Genomic DNA, 6,000 nt, shown 5'->3' with positions numbered 1-6,000 from the left:
GTAAATCAAAAAGGAATTTTAAAAATACCTAGAAATAAGTGAAAATTAAAATAAAACTGACCAAAACTTATGGAATGCAACAAAAACAGTACTAATAGGGAAGTTAATAGTGTTAAATGCCTACATTAAAAAAAGAAGGAAGATCTCAAACAACCTAACTTTACACCTTAAGGGACTAGAAAAAGAAGGAAAAACTAAAACCCAGAGTTAGCAGAAGGAAGGAAATAATAAAGATTAGGGCAGAAATAAGTGAAATAGAGGATAGAGGGAAAAAATAAATGAAACTAAGATTTATTTTTTAAAAAAGATAAATAAAATGAACAAACTGTTAGCTGGACTTAGAAAAAGGAAGAGAAGACTCAAATAAGTAAAATCAGAAATGAAAGAATGTAGGACAGTTCTCTGGGTGGCCTTAGACAAACCTAGTTCTCCCCTACTTTCTTGCTTGTACTTCTCAAAAAAAATTATAGAATGTTCTGTGATTGCAACATCTAGAGATAAGGGGAGACTCGCCAGTACAGCCAGGCTCAGTTTTAGTACTACCTAGAAACAGGATATCCTTAAACACCAGCGCAGTGCATCACATTCTCTGGGGCATAAAACCTAGGGCAGGCTGCTTTTAGAGTCGTTAATCTGTGGTGCAAGTGGGGCATGCATAGATGATACTCCATCCAGCTAAGGTAAGGTAGACTTCCTGAGCCTTGGGGGACTGCCTCACAATGAATCCTAGTCTTTCCTTGTCCATTGCTGCCTATCTGTAAGCAATAAACCTGCTCCATAACTTGTTCTGTCAGTGTTCTGCCTCACCAGACACAGAGGAGTTGGTAAACAGTGCACAGCAAACTTCCTTCACAAAGAAGAGATATTAAAAATAGATAACACAAAAATTAAAAGGATCATAGGGACTACTATTAAGAACAATTATATGCTAACAAATGTGATAATCTAAAAGAAATGTATACATTTCTAAATATATACAATCTACCAAGACTGAATCAAGAAGAAATAGGGAGCGTAAACAGACCAAAAAAAGGAGATTGGATCAATAACCAAAAACTTTCCAACAAAAAAAAGCCCAGCGCCAGATAACTTCAAAGGTGAATTTTACCAAACATTCAAAGAAGAATTAGTACTAACATTTTTAAACATTTCCAAAATATACAAAAAGAGGGAACACTCCCAAACTCATTTGATGAGACCAGCATTATCCTGATTCTAAAGGCAGACAAAGACAACAGAAGAAAAGAAAACCACAAGACAATATGCCTGATGAGCATACACACACATGCACACACAAACACACACAAATGGTAACTATGTAGTTGTGACAGATGTGTTAATTAGCTGGAATGTGGTGCTCATTTCACAATGTATGTGTATGTAACAACATGAAGTTATACACCTTCAATGTATATAACTTTTATGTCAATGTTATCTCAAAGCTGTTAAAAAATAAAGTGAGCCTCTTGTAGATAGCATAGAGTTGGGAGTGTATTTTCTATGCATTCTGCCAATTTGCCATTTAATTCATAATTTAATCCTTTTATATCCAAACTGATAAGTAGGACTTTTTTCTGTTTGTGTTCTTACAGTTTTCCTCTCTCTATTCCTCCTTAACTGCCTACCTTTGTATTAAATGGATATTTTCCAGCATAACATTTAATTCTTTTTTAACTATATTTTTGAGTGATTTTCTTATGAGTTACCCTAGGGCTTACAATATACATACTAACTTAGAATCTATGTCAAATTTACACTAACTTCATTTCAATAAGATATAGAAATTATCCTTTTGAGCTTGATTCCCCCTTTTTTGTGCCATTATTATGCATATTACATATACACATCGCAAGCCCATTGTAGTGTTATAATTATTGCTTTATGCAATCTTATATTTTAAAGAATGTGAGAAATTTCTAAAAACTTACTTATAAAATTTTTATATTAATCTTATTTACAATGCTTAATTCTCTTCATTGGCCCTGTGGATTCAAGTTACCATCAGGTGTCATTTTCTTCTTATAATTTTACAAGTAAGTTTTTAAATTTACTTATTCCAATAAAGGTACATTTTGTTCCTTTCTTTTGTTCTTTGATTTTCTACTATATTACATATCTATATGTTATAGGCCTCAAAATACATTTTATAAATAACATTTTGTTTGCTTTAAAATGAATTAAGAGGCTGGGCACAGTGGCTCACACTTGTAATCCCAGCATTTTGGGAGGCTGAGGCAGGAGGATCAATTGAGGCCTGGAGTTCAAGACCAGCCTGGGCAATATAGTGAGAATCTGTCTCTACAAAAAAACCAAAAAAATTAATTTAATTTAATTAGCTGGGTGTGGTGGCATACTCCTGTAGTCCTAGCTACTCGGGAGGCTGAGGTAGGAGGATCACTTGAGCTCATGAGTTTGAAGTTACAGTGAGCTATGATCAATCGTACCACTGTACTCTAGTCTGAGTGACAGAATGAGACCCCATCTCTAAAATATACACATATATTAAAAATGAGGTAAGAATAATTATAATTTAAATGTATATTATTACATGCCTAATTACCTTTATCAGTGCTATTTATCTTTTCTTGTGGATTTGAATTACTATATATGGTTTTGCTTCTTCTTCACCTAAAAACACACCTTCGGTATTTCTCATAAGGCAAGTTTGCTAACTACAAATTTTCTCAACTTCCATTTACATGGAAATATCTTTATTTCACCTTCATTTTTGAAAGGTATTTTTCTTAGAATTAGGTGTCTTTGTTGACAGTTTTTTCTTTCAGCACTTTAAATATGTCTGTCATCTTATTGTCTGCTGGCCTCCATTATGCCTGATGAAAAATCAGCTGTTAATCTTATTGTAAAATGTTTTTCTCTTGCTGCTTTTAAGATTCTCTCTGCATCTTTCAATATTTTGACTGTGATTGTGTCTGGGTTTGGAATTTTTTTTGTAGTAACCCTATTTTAAGTTAGTTGAGCTTATTGGATTTTTAGATTAATGTTTTTCATTAAATGTGGAAAGAATTTTTGATATTTTTTGAAGATTTTTATGCTACTTCCACTCTTTTCTTCTGTTACTCTTGATAAGCATATTTGATGCACTTAACTCTTTGCATTCGCTTGTTTTTTTCTCATTATCCACTCGACATTATCCACACTAGACATCCGAGTGCAAAGGGTTAATGGTGTCTGACATATCTCTGAGGCTTTTGTTTTGTTTTTTCATTTCTTTCTGTTTTTCGGATTGCAATAATCTCCCAACTTCAAGTTATTCAATTCTTTGTTCTGACAGTTGAAAACTACTCTTGTGCCTCACTAGTGAATTTTTCATTTTGGTCTTTGTACTTTCAACCTCAGAATTTCCATTTATTTCTGTTTTGTAATTTCTATCTCTTTATTGGTGTTCTCTATTTGATGAACCATTGTCATCATACCTTTAATTTTTTATACTATCTATAGAATCAGTTTGTTGATATTCATAAAATAATTTACTAAGATTTTATTGGGATTGCATTCAATGTAGTTGAAAATTAAACCATGAGAATATTGAGTCTTTCTATCCATGAATGTGGAATATCTATTTATTTAGATCTTTCTTCATTTTTTTTATCAGAGGTTTGTAGTTTTCCTCATATAAGTCTTGTACATATTTTGTTAGATTTATGTCAAAGGTGCTTTTATTTGGTGCTAATGCAAATAGTGTTGTTTTTAATCTCAAATTCCAATTGTTCATTGCTGGTATATAGGAAAGTTGTTTTTTGTATATTAACCTTTTATCTTGCAACTTTGCTATAAATGCTTATTTTTTCCAGTTTTTTTTTGCTGTCAATTCTTTGGGATTCTTTACATAGAAAATCTTATCTGTGTAAAGAAAGTATTTCTTCCTTTCCAATCTATACATTTTCTTTTCTTGTCTTACTGCATTAGCTAGAAATTTTCATGATGTTAATAGGAGTGGTGACAGGGGAAATCCATGCATTATTACTGATCTTATTAGGAAAACATCGAGTTACTACTAAGTGTAATGTTAGCTGTAGATTTTTTTTATAGATGTTCTTTATCAAGTTGAGGAAGTTATTCTTCATTTCTAGTTTGCTGAGAGTTTTTATTATGGATGGGTATTGAATTTTTTGAAATGCTTTCTCTGCTTCTATTAATATGACCAGGTGATTTTTCTTATATAGCCTATTGATGTGATAGATTATATTGCTTTTCAAATATTGATCCAACCTTGTAAATCTCCAATAAATCTTATTAATTTGTTTCACTATAGTAACCATTTCATTATATACAACATATGTATCTTATAACATGTTTTATACCTTAAATATACATAAAATTGGCCGGGCGCTGTGGCTCACGCCTGTAATCCTAGCTCTTGGGAGGCCGAGGCGGGCAGATTGCTCAAGGTCAGGAGTTCAAAACCAGCCTGAGCAAGAGTGAGACCCGTCTCTACTATAAATCGAAAGAAATTAATTGGCCAACTGATATATATATAAAAAATTAGCCGGGCATGGTGGCGCATGCCTGTAGTCCCAGCTGCTCGGGAGGCTGAGGCAGGAGGATCACTCGAGCCCAGGAGTTTGAGGTTGCTGTGAGCTAGGCTGACGCCACGGCACTCACTCTAGCCTGGGCAACAAAGCGAGACTCTGTCTCAAAAAAAAAAAAATATATACATAAAATTTATTTTAAAAATCTCAATTGGTCATGGCATATTTTTATACATGTTGGATTTAATTTACTATTTTGTTTAGGAGTTTTCCACCTATGTTCATAAGAAATAGTGGTCTAGTTTTCTGCTCTTGCAATGTCTTTGTGTGCTTTTGGTATTAGAGTAGGATAGGGCCTCAGAATGAATTAGTAAGTATTCTCTCTGCCTCTGTCTTCTGGAAGAGATTGTAGAGAATTGGCAAAATTTCTTCTTTAGAAATTTCATAGAATTCACCAGTGAACCCATCTGGGCCTGGTGCTTTCTTTATTGGAAGGGTATTAATTATTGATTATTCAGATCATTTATTTCCTCTTATATGAGTTTTAGTACATTGTGTCTTTCAAGAAATTGATCTACTTCTTCTAGGTTATCAAATTGTGGACACAGACTTGTTAATATTTATTATTCTTTTAACATAAGCGGGTAGTAGTGATAGTCCTTTTTTAAATTTACTGTATTAGTAATTTGTGTCTTCTTTTTTCTTAGTCTGGCTAGAGGTTTATCAATTTTATTAGTAAGCAAAAGTTAGTAATTTTGATAAAGTTAATCAGTTGAGTTCATCTTTTATGAATATTTTTTGGTAAGAACTATTCACTAGGTCCAGAACACTTTCTCCTGTTGTTTTTTTTTTTATTTCCTAAAAGTTTTATAGTTTTATGTTTTACTTATTTAAATCAATGATCCATTTTGAAGTTACTTTTGTGTAAGGAGTGAGGTTTAGGTAGGGGTTTTTTTTCCTTTCTCCCATGAAATCTATTTGCTCCCTCAGATAACTCTTACAAATCATCTCTATCACAAATTGTCTTGACTAAATAATCAACTTACTCTACTTTTTGCTAAAACAAATCTGCTGAAAAGAATACAAATTTTGATTGGGGGGAGAGGATGGGTTGGGTTATGATTTTTTGGCAATTATAGGGGAGTGTTTCCATTGAGACTTTATGCATCTGGAGCTAAGTATGAAAATACTGGAAGGTAGGGGAATAAAGTTGCCCAAGACAGGGGTGAAAAGAAGAAAGTAAGTTCAGAAAAACTAACTTCCCTCAATTCTATCCTTTTGCCTAGAAATCATATCATAGCATAAACCCAAAGTTAAATAACAAACAAAAAAACTTGAGTGTCAATTTGAAAACAAATTATTCTGAGGCGTAAAATATACTTTAAACAGTGTTTCCTGAATTTTAGTCACCTGTGGATTACCTGAACAAATTTGCCATAATATAATTTCCTTGACATGTTAATGGTATCAATACAATCATCAGGTGGTGCTTTACAGACCAATTAGCACA

The sequence above is a fragment of the Microcebus murinus genome, chromosome 6 (genome assembly GCF_040939455.1).
Source record: "Microcebus murinus isolate Inina chromosome 6, M.murinus_Inina_mat1.0, whole genome shotgun sequence".
NCBI lineage: Eukaryota > Metazoa > Chordata > Mammalia > Primates > Cheirogaleidae > Microcebus > Microcebus murinus.
This window is presented reverse-complemented; position numbering follows the sequence as displayed.